The sequence below is a fragment of the Marmota marmota genome, unplaced genomic scaffold (genome assembly GCF_001458135.2).
Source record: "Marmota marmota marmota unplaced genomic scaffold, marMar, whole genome shotgun sequence".
Taxonomy (NCBI): Eukaryota; Metazoa; Chordata; class Mammalia; order Rodentia; family Sciuridae; genus Marmota; species Marmota marmota.
The window spans coordinates 36,357,667-36,371,665 of NW_026000082.1; the positions used below are offsets into that span (position 1 = coordinate 36,357,667).

The 13,999-nt window shown below is 61.7% G+C and overlaps 1 long non-coding RNA gene across 3 annotated transcripts; it reads left to right on the forward strand.

Moving 5' to 3' along the window:
• Nucleotides 1-235: 235 nt before the first annotated feature.
• LOC125620468 lies at nt 236-12,401 on the forward strand. 3 transcript variants are annotated; one of them, XR_007352164.1, is made up of 4 exons: nt 236-418; nt 7,215-7,402; nt 9,597-9,813; nt 10,048-12,401. It is a non-coding gene; the product is annotated as an uncharacterized LOC125620468 (long non-coding RNA). The 3 variants fall into 3 exon arrangements; XR_007352162.1 differs by having other exon boundaries at nt 237-449; XR_007352163.1 differs by lacking the exon at nt 236-418 and adding an exon at nt 1,753-4,677.
• Nucleotides 12,402-13,999: the final 1,598 nt, after the last annotated feature.

A 13,999-nucleotide genomic window follows, 5' to 3' on the forward strand; every position in this document is an offset into this window, starting at 1 on the left:
AATAGCTCCAGCGAGAAGTGGGGGGTAGGGGAGGGCGGGGGAGCCGGGCTCTCCCCACAGCCCAGGGCCTGCACCCCACCCAGACCCCGACCCGGGGCCCCTGCGGCTGGCACTGAGGGCAGCTCAGGCCTCAGGGGACCCAGTGGGGACCTAGAGCCCACGCTGAGCCTGGGGGCAGCAGAGGGACAGCTGGACAGCTGGAGGGACATCCAGCGGGGCAGAAGGGGTGAGGAGGCAAAGCCCAGGAAGGGGGAAGTGGAGCTCACCCTCTGCCGAGCTTCCTCGCAGGTCACCTGACCTCCCTCCGCCCTGGCTGCCCCCCCAGCCCGGCGGGGTTCGTGACTGAGCCCTGGGCGGCGTTTCCGGAGACAGTCCCGGAGTGGGCTGCTGACGCACTTGCTGCCCCCCAGCAGGCCCGGTGAGAAGAGAGCCCCCCATCTCCCCTTCCAGTAAGCGAGCTCCGCCCGGCCTGGCAGGGATTCTAAGAAGGGAGCGGGCACCTGCTCCTCGCCCGCAGCGGGCCAGAGGTCCTCCCACCCTCCAGTGCCTCCTCCACCCCGGCTGGAGGCCAGGGCCCTCCGTGTGGGTGCATGCCCTCCGTGCCCAGGTGGTCCCATCCGGGTTCCTGGAGGGCTCAGGCATTTTGCAGAGGGCCAGCAAAGAATGTCAGGGATGCCTGCAAGACCAGCCCCTGTCCTCTACACCCTGACCAGCCCCCTGCGCCACCATCCAACAACACCTTCTAGAAACTCTGGGGTGGGCATGTGGGGTCAAGACACAGCATCTTGCTGACGGGGGTCAGGAAGACAACAGTAGTGGCCAGGGCCCCAGGCTGGGGTTCTCAGTGCTGCCGTCGCATTCGAGTCTCAAGTTATTATTATTATTGTTAATGCAGGTTCTGGGCTCCAGGTCCCAGATTATGATTTGTGCGATCAGGAAGGGACCCCGGAACCTGCATCCCATAAGGCTTCCCAGGTGCATCTGAGGGATCGAGAAGCTCTGGGAGGGACTGAGCCCCGGGGAGGCTAGGCTCACCCTGCGGCCCTCCCCTCCCCCACGAACCAGACCAAATGGCCTCAGGATAGGATGCATGGCTGGGGGGGATGGTGACCACGTCTCTGATTCATGTGTAGGACAGAGTGGTGGCCTCCCAAGCAGCCAGCGAGGTGACTGGCCCTGCAGTGGACAGCTCTCGAGCTGGGGTCCCTTGGCGCTCTCCTTTGGTGGCTGGCCAGCTCAGGCCTCTGCAGCTGCAGGGCTGGGTAGGCAGAGGCCATCAGCCTGCCCAGGGGAGCACCTGCGCCTGGGCCCCTGGGCTGGCCTGCCGTCGCCCAGCACTTGGGAGCCTGGTCCTCCTGGGCCTCACTGCACCTGGTGGCACTCCTCCAGGTAACTTGGGAGGCAGCGTGGAACCCTAGGCCCAGCGCAGTGTCCAGCAGGACCGGGGTCAGCAGGACTTGTTGACAGAATGGTTTGCAGGGCCCTGGGTTGAGTAAGAGCCACTTCCCTCCTGCCTCTGACCCCTGAGGGTCGGGGTCCTGCACACAGGGCCCATCCTGTCCCTCGCAAGGCCACTGTCCTGCCAGAGACTGCAGATCACCTTCTGCACATTGGACAGCAGCAGGAGGGCTGGAGAGAGCCGCTTCCAGGGACAGCAGCTGGGCCAGGGGCAGGCCCAACCCTCCCGAGGGGGAGCATCTCGTGGGCTTCCTCCTGGGCAGGGAGCAGCGGCCACTGCAGGGAAGCAGTGACCGTCCCAAGCCCTGTCCATGGGCTGCTGCTCGCCAGCTCTGGGACGTCGATCAGAGGGTCACCAGAGGGTCACCAGAGGGTCACGATCCTGGGAAGCGCCGGGTCCCTCCTCGCTGGAACGCAGGCCCCAGGGAGGCAGTGCCCCTGGGCTTCGCAGGTACCCAGTCTGCACGGGGCGTTCGCAGGTGTGCGCAGAAGATGGAGGCTGCGGCGGCCCTCGGTCCCACGAGCGGTGCGCATGCGCACACGTGCTGCCTGGGCCTTCCTGCGCCTTCCTACAGGCGGCCGGGCCTGGCGAGCACACACTCCCCTCTGCAGGGGCGCCTCTGGTCCATGCTTTGCACGCGGCCCTGGCACTTGTGCATTTGCACCACGTCTGTGTTTGCCGGGACACGGGGCCTGTGGGGAAGCGCGCGAGGCTTCGCAGTGCCCAGACCTTGGCGAGACCGACCCCCGGAGCCCGGGAGGTTCACTTCCTGGCGCGGAGGGGTGGGGTGTGCGCTGCACCCCGGGCGCCTGGGTTCCAAGTCCTGGGCCCCCGAGACCCCTCCCCTCAGAAGAGCAGCCTGTCCTTCCAAAGCCCCAGCCTCCTCGTCTCAGGAGGCCTCATCACGTGGTCGGGGCCACACCTATGCCCAGATCTCCCTGTGCCCCTGGCTCTCCTCTCTCAAGACTCTGCCTGGCATCTCCCCCTCCTCTCTGAAGCCCTTCACATCTGTGCAGGAGTCACCAACTACTTCTGAGCTCCACACAGTGCCAGGCACTTAGCACCCCACCTGCCTTGGCACTGACCAGTCCTAACCCCCTCATTTCCCCCATAGCATCAAGAAAGGGTTCTGGCAAGAGCCTCATTTTATCAACAAGGAAAGTGAAGCTCAGAGAAGTTAAAGAATTGTACAAGGTCACACAGCACAGTGCATGAGAATCAGACACAAGCAAGACTCATGTCCAGCTACCTTACCCACCAGGCCACACGGCTTCCAGGTTGCAAGTGGCCAGCCAGTCTTGTGAGCCCCTCCCCGATGGACCTCAGAGGCCTGGGCACTTCCATCCCCCACAGATGAGAGGATGAGGCCTGGGACAAAGGGAGGGGCTTCTGCCCTCTCGATGGAGGACCTTCAACTCACCCTTGCTCCAGGCGGAGCAGGTCTAGGCCTGGGGACTTCTGAGTCTACCCCAGTGGGGACACTGTGAAGCCCCCACCTTCCCATTGCCACACAGCGCTGGCCTGGCAGCCCCACGGGAGACCAGGATGCCTGCCAACGGGCACAGCTCGGGTGTGCTTCCCCTTGGCACGGGCCTGCGTGGGGGGACCATGTGGCTTTGATTTAAATTTCACGCTGGAGAAACAATGGTTTGGATTAAGGAAGAAACAGTTGGTGAAGTGTCATGAAAGGAAAGGAGGAGACGGAGGCCCTGGTCGCCAAAGTGGGCCCCAAACTTTGAAGCCCACATTCCAGAGGTTTCTCGGGGCTGCCGTCCCGTCACCTCCTGCCCAGTGGCTCCTGACCTCTTCAGCCGCACACACGAGGCTTCCCGAGGCCGGGGCTGGGCGGGCTGTGGCCGGGGCCTGGCCCCTCCTCTTACAGAAGGGGAAGCTGGGGGTCAGAGAGGACCCACCACCTGCCCGGGATGATGACGGTTCTGATGGCTTCTGTGAAGGCCTGGGGGGGAACGAGGCTGACTCCTCCCGTTCTGTTGGCCCGGGGCTCAGCCTCAGTTTCCCCACCGAGAAGGGAGAAGGACGCTACAGAATCTGCCATCTCCCCTGGAGCCCAGGCACCCGGGGAGGGCTGGCGAGCGCTGGGGCACTTCCTGGGCTCTGGGCAGGGCGCGTCCCCAACACCGTCCACACCGAGGCCCCAGCTCCCCGACCCCCACTGCACAGACCAGCAGACGGGGCTCTGACAGGCTGCGGGGTTCACTCCCTCCCCTGGATGGACGCGCAGTTGGCTCTGGGGCTGGGTCCTGTGGCCAAGGGTGTGTGTGTTGGGTGGGGCTGGACAGGCAGAGCTGCAGCGGTGTGGAGACGTGCCCCCCACGTGCTCCGGCATCACCAGTGCCCAGCGCCGGGCAGGTCCTCCCTGGTCGGGTGAGGAGGGGTTCCCGGGCCTGGCCCAGCCGCGTCTCCTGAGGGTCGCCCAGGGCTCTGTGGTGTCCTCTGGGCCGCCCTGGAACCACGCAGCCGACTTCCCCAGGGGGTGACCGCCCTGGCCTCCTGGTCAGCCCAGGGTGGGCTCTTCCACGCCACTCCAGCTCCAGGCCTCTGGCTGTGGTTTCTGGCTCTGCCTGAGCAGGGCCGGGCTCGGTGTGCGGCAGGGGCTGTGGGGCAGGAATCGGGCTCGTCTGTGGCCAGGGTCAAGGCCGAGGAGCTGAAGGCCATGGGCCGGCTGTAGAGCACCAGGTGGATTCAAACCCCGGGACCGGCGTTGCTCGTGGTGGGGGTACAGGAGCCACTGGGGCCGGGACAGAGGCGGAGGCTGGCTGGAGCCTGCGGGGAGAGGTGGCCACGGGCAGTGCCCCCACCGTCCCCTGAGCCTGCCAGGGCTGCGTGGCCGTGGCCATCTTATGGGGGTCCATGGGTGGAGGTGAGGCCAGCGGCCAGCACCTGCCGTGCCTGCCCCCTGTGCGCCCGCCTCCCCCACAGCCAGGCCAGGGCCCCAGGGCACAGCAGCCACATGGTGTCTTTGCAGAAGTTCGGCCTCTCTTGGTCCACGAGGAACACTGGTCTCCTCTCTGGTCCATCTCACGAGAAGTAAGAGGAAGAGGAACCCGCAGACGCAGGCAAGGAGACCCCAACCTGCCGCTGCTTCCTCCAGCGGGTTTCCCCTCTGCCGCTGAGTGCCGAGGTGTCGGCCCATGTGGAGAAGAAACAGGGCGAGGGCTGGACAGAGTGGCCTGGTGCGACGAGGGACCAGGGCAAGGGTAGGCAGCGTGTCGCTCCCCCACGTACAACCAGCTCAGTCAACATCAGCCTTGAAAAGTGTCAGGAGATGGGAAGAATCTAGTGCTGTGTGGCCACGGACAACCTGCTGGCCTTCTCTGGGCCTCTGTCATTCCAGCCATAAAATGAGAGACTTGGTTTCATCAGTGACCCTGGCTGCTCTGGGGACCTTTTAACACATGCACTTACTTGGTCCCAGGTGGGCACCATTTCAACCCACCCCAGGGGCTTCTAACCGTGGTCGAGAGCCCCTAGCAGGCCCTGTGCATGGGGATTACGCGGGTGCCTGTCAGAGAGGCCGCGGCTGGAGTCGGGCTCCGCGCTCACCGGCCGCAGCGGGCCTGGCCTGCACTGCCCATCTGTGGCTGGCGTCGCCTTCCCGGCCGGGCTGAGGGAGGGTCCAGCGGCCTGGTTTGCTCAGGGTCTGGCGCATGTCATGCAGGCACCAGAGAAGCTGCTGCTGGGGCCCGTCTTGTCCACAGTGGGCTGCCCCGGCTCGGCCCTGAGCCCAGTGGGTGGGCAGCTGCCCAAGGTGGCCGGGCAGCTCTGTGCCCAGGGCCGTCAGCGCCAGAGCTCTGAAGGCTGGAGCCGGGGGTGGGGGGATCACTGCACCCAGGTTGCTGCCCCACGGTGGCCGGTGGCCGCTGCTGGCATATTGGGAGTGACGAGGACGACTCTGGATTCTGGAAGCCCAGGCTCAGGCCTGGGCCCCAGGGAAGAGGAGGAGGTGAGGGATCCCCAGCGCTGGGCCCAGGCTTGCTGCAGGGAGCCCAAAGGCCTGGAGTGGGGTCAAAGGTGACTTCAAAATGTCCTGAGCCTGCTGGCTTCAAGCTCTGCTCTGAGCCCTTTCCACCGACCTCCTCCACCATCCCAAACCTGAACTTCCATGGTCTCTGGTTACAGAGGAAACAGCAGAGGCACAGAGAGGTCTACAAGTTGCCCCAGGTCACAGAGCTAGGCAGGAGGAGAGTCAAGTCCAAACTGCACGCGGCATAGCTGTGCCACAGACCCCAAGTGTGGCCATCCAGGTAAATGTTCAAGTCTGCTGCCTGGCTTCAGATCCCAGCTCTGCCACTTACGGACTGTGTGACCTTGGGCGATGTTCTCAGCCTCTCTGTGTTTCTGTTCCCCATCCATGAATGGGGTGAAAATGGAGTGTGTGCCTTATGGGGTGAAGGTGGTGCTTAACATGTAAACCAGCCTGGCCCAGCGTCAGCCCACGTTAGTGCAGGCTGTGCTCACCACGGCTGTGTCACGTGTGCAGATGGCACACTAGGACGCCCAGCAGCAGGTGGCAGGAGGACGTCCACCTGGGTTTCCGTCTTTGACCTCCGTTGTGATCTCTGGTCATCAGGGAGACCCTCTGAGCCGGGTGTGGACGGGCCTCACGAGGGCTCTTCTGCCGGTCGGCTGCCTTCTTCAGAGAAACCCGAGGGAGAATGTGGTCATTGTCCCTGTGTCCTGAGTCCCAGACGTGGGTGTGCACAGGGGGCAAGACAGGCCATGCGGGTGACTAGAAATCTCGGCCCCGCTGCACCTGGGGTCGCCGGCTGCCGTGGCCCTGAGCTCAGGCCTGGGACGTGGGTGCTGCCCCCCCCCCCCCGCTTACCACGGACCTTCATCCCACGAAGCCTCCTCGGGCCCCAGGGCTAAGCCCGTCCACACCTCGCCACATCCAGTGTGAGGCCCGGGGACACATGGGGCCTGGCCAGGAATGGAGCCCGAGCTCCGGTGACCCGAATCCGCAGGAGAGCAGCTCCCCCAGGTCATCCACCAGCAAAGTTCAAGGTGCCCCCTCAAGTCGCCAGAGGAAAGCTGGGTGCCCGGAGAGGCCTGCGGGGCGGGGACCGGGGAGGCAGTGCTCCCAGGGACGAGGAGGGCGCGCGCAGGGGCCCAGCAGTGCCAGGACCATGCTGAGCCCCAGAGTGGAAGGGGCCTGGGCCTGGGGGAGACAAAAAGGAAGGAGGGACAGGGCGGGGTCCTCAAGGGCGTTGTGGTCAGGATTTGGCCTTCATCCCGAGATCCAGAAGAACCTGAGAAGAAACCAGGGGCAGGGGCTGAAGTGCTCCCCCACATTCTGCTGAGAAGGGATTGGGTAGAGGGTCAGAGTAGACCCCTGCCCGTCACGGCTGTACAGGCCTGGGCCCAGAGCACTACTGGTAAATGACTCCTCCCCAAATCCAGTCTTCGACTCACAGAAGTAAAATTCAGATCAGAATCTTCTTCTTATTTAATAACTTCTTTTTTCTGAATGTAAAATAAACTCTCCACACTGCAGGGCGCTGGGCAGTCACCAAATCTGAAGGACTCTGTGGGAAGGAAGGGTCCGGCTCCTCTCCTGGAGAACCGGGCCTTGGAGCAAGTTAACTCGAGCTTCCAGCCTGTTCTGGGCGTCAGCCTGACTCCCAGATTCTTTGATAGGTAGTGAGTCCCCCATTCCTGGGGGCATGTAGGCTGTCTACGTGGAGTTAAAAAAAAAAAAAGAAATTTAAAGCGCATCCCTCTCATCCACATGTAGATCACACACACGTCACCATTTGCCTAACTCGTGGACAAGGAGACCAGTAAGGTGACTAGAGGAATGGAGTGACGAACACCAGAGAATGAACGCGGTGTCCCTTGTCCTCACACGCCGGGCCTGTTGACAACACTCCAATCTGACGTGGGAAAGTCCTGCTGTCCTTTCTGCCCATTTCCAAGTTTCAGGTAACGTTCCTGAGTCAACCTCAGACAAACAGCTGAGAGGGAGGCTGCGGAGGTTCTGGTGGGAGAGGGACTGGCCAGCAGGTCACCTTTTGCTGGCCAGTCACCCCAAAACTTAGTGGCCTAAACAATCGACATGCACTGTGCTGCCATGTCTATGGGCCCGGAGTTCCGAACAGCTCCGCTGGGCATCTCTGGCCGTGGGTCAGCGTGGATGGCATTCTTCTGAAGGTGGGACTGGGGCTGACTTGGGACCCACTCCAAGGGGCTCGCCCCCGGGCAGAGAGCTGATGTGGACTGTCGATGGGCCTTCTGTGTGGGCCTCTCGGTGGGTTCAAGGATGTCCTTAAAACATGGCAGCCAGGCTCTCTCAAAAGTGATGGATCCCAGAGAAAATAAAGCAGAAAGGCAGAATGTCTTCAATGACCTTGCCTGGGAAGCCACAGCCCATCATTTCTGTAACATTCTGTTGGGGACCTAGGTCAGCCCTGCCCATTGTGGGTGGGGACTTCACCAGGGGCTGAATATCAGAAGGCGAGGGTCATGGTGGCATCTTGGAGCCCGGTCCTATAGTCGGGTACTCTAGGTCCTTCAGGCAAGAAGTGGGGTTGGGGCGGGCAGCAGGAAGGGCACCTCCAGTGTCCCCGGGGTCCCGGATCCCTCTTCCTCACCTGCTTGAAGCTGCTACACAGGCAGGGCCCAGGCAAGTGCTTCCACTTCTGAGTCTCTTGTGGTAGCCCCTGACGAGTCTCCAGAGTGGCTTTCCCACGCCAGTTGCACCCAGAAATAGTCTCTGAAACAGCTGGGGATGGGGGCGTCCATCAGCCACACCTTGGTGCGAAGCGGTTCATCTTCTGGGTAGAAACAGCATGGCATCTGGGTGGCAGCGGGCGGAGAGTGGGGCCAGTGTTGTACGGAGCAGGGGCCAAGCAGCGCCCCTGGGGAAATACAGAAGGCAGGAAGGACCCCTTTGCCCAACCAAGGGGGGCCACCAACCAGAGGCCACGCTCCCAGGAGGCCTCCCACCCCGAGTGTCCAGGAGAGGGACCTGGTTCCAAGAGCCTGGAGCCTGGGGTCGCATCCTGGCTCTTCTTCCCTTATGTCTGCCGAGACCCCAGGAGACCCTCCCCTCTTGGGTGCTCAGCCCCCCTGGCGGGAGCAGCCAGGACCTGGTGGTGAGTCTGGAGCCAGCTCAGGGCTTCCAATGGGGTTTGGCCCCTGCCTTGACCGTGTCTTGGGGACAGCCAGACCCCTCCTCCCGCCTCTCCTCCTGGAGGAGGTGGGGCACCAGGAGGGAGGGCGAGGGCCCCTGGGGGCTCCTGCCCAGGGAGGGGGACAGGGGCCGACGGGCTGGAGCTGCAAGTCTGTGAGAACCTCCCAGAGACGGTCACTGGAGGGGGGGCCTGCCGGTTTTGGGGGTAATTATTTTGCAAAACTTTATGAAGTTTCGGAAAATCTCGTTTCCCCTTCATTGACTCCATTGTTTTTCAAGGGAAATTGAATTAGAAGCTGGTGGCTGCTGGAGGGGTGGGCAGGGGAGCAAGCTCATGTTTTTCTAACTAACTGGGCATCTGTCCTGTGCCAATAATTCCAGAAGCTTCTTGCGCTTGGCGTCGGGGACCACCAGGGCTGCACCAGGGATGGGAGAGGGAGCCCCGGCCGCTCTGGGGACAGTGGCAAGACGGGAGGCCCCCCCATCGCCCCCTTCCCTGGGCTGGGGGACAGTCGGGATGTAGCGGAGAAGCGGGGCTCGGCCTTTGGTGCAGGCGCATGGGCCTAGGAGCAGGCTGTGCAGAGAGCCTGGTGGCCTCTGGTGGCCCCGGGCCTCGGTGTCCCTCCTTGGAGAACTGCAGCCACCAGTGGGGCCCCTGAGGGCGGAGTCGGTTGCAGGCAAGATGGAACCGGAGCTGCTCTGCAAAGTGAAGTGTGCCCCCGTATCACTGTGACTGTCACCCACCCTGATGGGCAGCATCCTGCAGGCGGGTGCTGGGATGGGTGCAGGTTGGCCAGGGCCATGGGAGAGAGCGCAGGGATCCGCTGGGGACACCTGGTGCAGCTACAGCTCTGGAGGTGCCCGTCAGGTCTCGCCTGCTCTGACTCCGTCCAGTTCTCCTGGCACAGAGCCCTCAGGAGCCCAGGGACGTCAAAGGGCCACTTCCTTGTCCCCACACTCACCCGCTGACATGTCCTCCCTCAGAACCACCCTGGCTCCTGCTGCCGTCAAGGTGAAGGCCCACATCTCTAGATGCCCTCGGACCTGGTACCAAGCGCCTCGGGCATGTGCTGTCCCTGGTCCCCGCCTCCTGGTCCTGCCACAGCCCAGGGAGCAGCTTCCCCTCCCGCACCCCACGCCCAGCCCCCAGCACGTGCTCTCTCCTGCGAACAGTGAGCGGACAACGGCTGTGACAGGCCCGGTGAGTTCATGGTGTCCGTCTCCCCTTTCCTGCGCACGTGGGTCCCCTGAATAATGAGAGGAGTGTCCCAGCCCTCAGGAGGGGGCAGCTTCCTCCCTGGATCCCGGGCCTCTGAATTCCTTTCCAGTGCTCCTCCCAGGCCCCTGCTGTCCACCCCCCACGCCCCGTGTCACCTCTCGTGGCTTCCCAGGGCCACTGAAGCCGTGCCCCTCTCCTCCCTCCACATCCCTTCAGAAGCAGCGGAGACCCGGATGTGGCCACTGCCTAGCTGTGTGACTCAAGAATGGAGGAAACCCTGGTGGAATCCTGCTGTCCTTTCCCAGGACTCAAGACGTCCATCTGTCCCCTGGAAATGCTCCCAGTAGGCCACTCTGGAGATCTGACAGAGCTTTTATTGCTAAGTGTGAATGAGCCAGTGCAGAGGAGCCCAGGGCTGGGGTCTAGATCACTCTTCTCTCTCACTGTGTGGCCTTGGACAAGTACCTTACCCTCTCTGGGCCTCCTTCTTCAAGGGATCTCTCCACCTCCAACAGACAAGGCTCCTTTGTGTCCCTAACATAGTACAGGTCTGGGACTGCCTTGGAGATATAGTATGGACCCCATTGTCCCCTGCTCTGAGGACCTGGGCTCCCGAGCCCCATGCTGGAGCCCCTTCCTACAGGGCCCTGTGTCTCGGGCTGCCACAGTGGAGGTACCCGAGACCCCTGATTGGCCCACCTGGGCTCCAGAAGCTCCTAAGTCCACCCCAGGAGGCAGCTCTGCTCTCCCAAGTGTTCTGCGAACTATAATACCTCGGAAGGAAGCCAACGTTTAGTGAAGACATTGACCTTGTCAACAAAAATAAAAACAAAGCCCGTATTTCACGAATGTGCACACGCTGGCTCTGACTGAGGTCTTCTGGCTTCTCGATGGTGTGACAGTGTGTGTCTGCAGAACGTACTTCATGCTTCCAACTTGGGTCTTCTCCTGGGCTAGCAATAGGAGCATCCTGTTCCTGTCACCTGGGCTTGGGCTGTTACTAAGCTCCGGGGGCAGCAGGCTCGGTGGCTGAAGGCATTTGAGACTTGAGTTCACACTTACCAGAACGTAACCCGTGGTGAGCTGCGCGGCATCTGTGTGCGTTGTCTGCATAAACACAGAGCTCGTTACAAAACATCATAAAGGGAGGCTCCACCCACTCAAGAGAAACGGGGAAGAGTCAGGGGGACGCGGACTCTGCCTGCTGGACATGTCCACACGCTCCACAGCCACCTCCAGCTGCCGCTTGGCCTTGGAGCCCTGCTCCTGCTCCTGCTCCTCCTCGGGGCTCCGGGAAGCGGAGTCCAGCCTCCGGGCTTTGCTCTGGAAGTTTCCGCACCTGAAGGGGCCTCCATTCAGGGTGGTCTTGCTGTTCTCCAAGGCGAAGGCGAGGGTGGTGGGCAAGGGTTTGGGGCCCTGAGCTCAGAAAGGCCGGGTCCCGGTGCCACCTGCACCCCTCCTGCGACTTACGCAGGCCCTAGAGCCTCGGGTCTCTGAAGGGGATCCCGAGTGTGTCCTCCATCTGCTCTGAGTTGCTCTAAGGTGCCAAGGACGCTGCCTGGCATGGGTTCTCTGCAGGATTTTAGGACACCAGCGATTAAATAATCACGAGAGCCACAGATAGCACACCCTTGCTGACTGCTCAGTGCAGGCCCTTCTCGCCTCCCTCAGCAGGGGACACAGTGTGGCAATGTGGTGCCACCTGGCCAGGAACCGTCACCTTGTTCCCAGGACATGCAGGGCCTAACATGTCAGGTTGAGTGACCAAGCACCCAGCATGGCTGCCTCGGGTCTGGTCATCACCGACACACTGCTTGAGCACCAGCGGCGCACCCTGGCTGGGACTGGTTAACTGCATCCCTCGACCTCCCCTTGTGATGCCTAAATTTCCCAAGACGTGTGGTATGCAGTAGGTGCTCAGCAAATGTGTGTTGCTGGTGGGGCTGCGGGTGCAGAGGGTGGACCAGCTGCAGGATCCCATCAAAGCCCGACCTCAGGGCAACCGCCACCCGGAGCCGATCCCAGACGGTCTGAGACTTTGATTTTCAAACCGCATGAATGTGTCGCTAATGGCTCAGCCGCTACTGCTGCATAGCAAATTACCCCCAAATGCAACAGCTAAAGCAACTGTTTTATTTCGCTGGGACGTTGTGGTCAGGAATACGAGAGGCGTGGCCGGCATTTCTTGTTTGGGGTCTCCTAGGCCACTGTGGTCAGAGGCTGGCCGGGGCTGTGTCCATCTGAAGGCTTGACAGGCTGGAAGTCCAAGTGGAAGCCTCACACAGCTGGTGGCCGATGCTGCCTGGTGGCCAGGAGCTGGGCGGGCCGGTGGCTGGAGGGCTCCATGTGGCCTCCCAGGGTGGCAGTCTGTGTGAAAGCTGGCTTCTCCTGCACGAGCCTCCCTGACCCACCAGGCTGCGGTTGTGCCGCCTTTTACAACCCAACCTCGGAGGTCACTTTGTGTCCCCTTCATCACACTCTGGGTGGAAGCAGACACAAGGCCACCCAGATTCACAGGGAGGGGGGCACGAAGCCCACCCCTTGAAGAGTATCAAAGAATTTGAGCCATTTAAAAAAAAAAAAAAACTCCATGCTGATTTTAAAAATTGAACTAACTTAATTTTTAGAATATTTTAAGGAAACCTTATATCTCTACACTAAACAGAAAACCAATATCAAGTAACTGCAAAAACAGAGACAGCCCAACTCAGGATGGTTGGACTTCACCTTGGTGGGAAAGCGCTGTGCATTCAGGAGAAACCTCCGTGGAGTTCTGAATTAGCATCTTCTCCAGGGAGTGTGCGGTGGCCCAGCCCTCGCTCCCGACCAGCTAGAGACCACGAGGGACAGCCCACGCTCTGTGGTGCGCTGGTGGCCAAGCCGGGATGCTCCACGGGTCAGGCGGGTTCAATGCCCACCGAGAGCTAAGGAGGGTCTGCATGGGGTCTGCAAAGCCCTGACCCTCCTGCTTCTGAGGGATGAGCCCAACAGCTCCGTGGACACAAACGTACTCATGCACGTGAGCCGGGGTCCAGGCCTGGTTAGCAGGGTCCGGGTCTCTGCCCAGGGTCTCCCAGGCTGCAGTCAAGGTATCAGCCGAGCTGATGTCTCCTGCAGGCTCAGGGGCCTTTTCCAAGCCCTTCGGTCACTGGGAGAGTCCAGTCCACTCTGGCTGTGCCAAGTCTCTGGGTCTTGCTGGCTGCCAGTCAGGCACCGCCTCAGCCCTGCAGGGCCTCCCGGCTGTGTGTCCCCAGGCGGGCTGGAGCGCACCTGTCCACAGTTCACCTTCTTTTAAAGGTTCCTGGATAAGGTTAGGCCTTCAGGATAAACTCAAGGTCATGTTCACAGTTCTGCCCGCGCTCAAGGGCTCAGGGTGACCCAGGAGTGCGTGCAGGGGAGGGGTCTGGGGGCCCCTGCAAATGTTATGAAACCCCAGTGAGACGCCGTCATCTGCCACTTGGGTTAGGAGAGAGGCTGGCAAGACTGTCAGCACATAACTGGGACTCCTGCCTGGTGGCAGAAACAGGTATGGCCACCGTGGGAGCGGGCACTCCATTCCCCCCGTTGATGTCCTACCAGCGGTCCTCCAAGTCCCTCCTAGAGCACCTTGAGACCAAATCACCTTCAGGTCTCTCCCCTGGCACTCTGAGACTGGGGCCATCAGCTTCAGCTTTGTTCTTCTTGGTCACATGGCCTTAGGCTGGTCATGGAGGCCGAGGGCAGGAGAACGAGCTCTATAAACTGTAGAGTGCTGTACCAACACGGGGCTCTTATTAGCAGTGCCACCTCCTGAGCTGAGTGGAGCTGGACGAGGCCTCTCCTCCGGGTACTCAGACTGGCTGGGCAGAGCGGCCTGCAGCCCACCCACTCTCATGACGTCGGGCGGCCTGCCAGGATCCACACCAGTGGAGGCTCCGCGGGGCCAGGCTGTGCCCTCTCAGGGTCCTGAGAAGAGGGGGGCTCAGGCTTCTTCCATACGAATACCCTTCCTGACTGTTCTCCAGACCAGCGTCAGAGGCCGTGCACCAACCTGAATCCACCATTTTCATGGTTCTCTATTAGGCTTTAGAGGGAGGAGTCTTCAGTGAATCAAGCCTGTGATTTTCATAAATAAGATTCCCCTCTCTCCCCCTCCCCCTCCCTCTGTCCCCTCCCCCTCTCCCCCTCC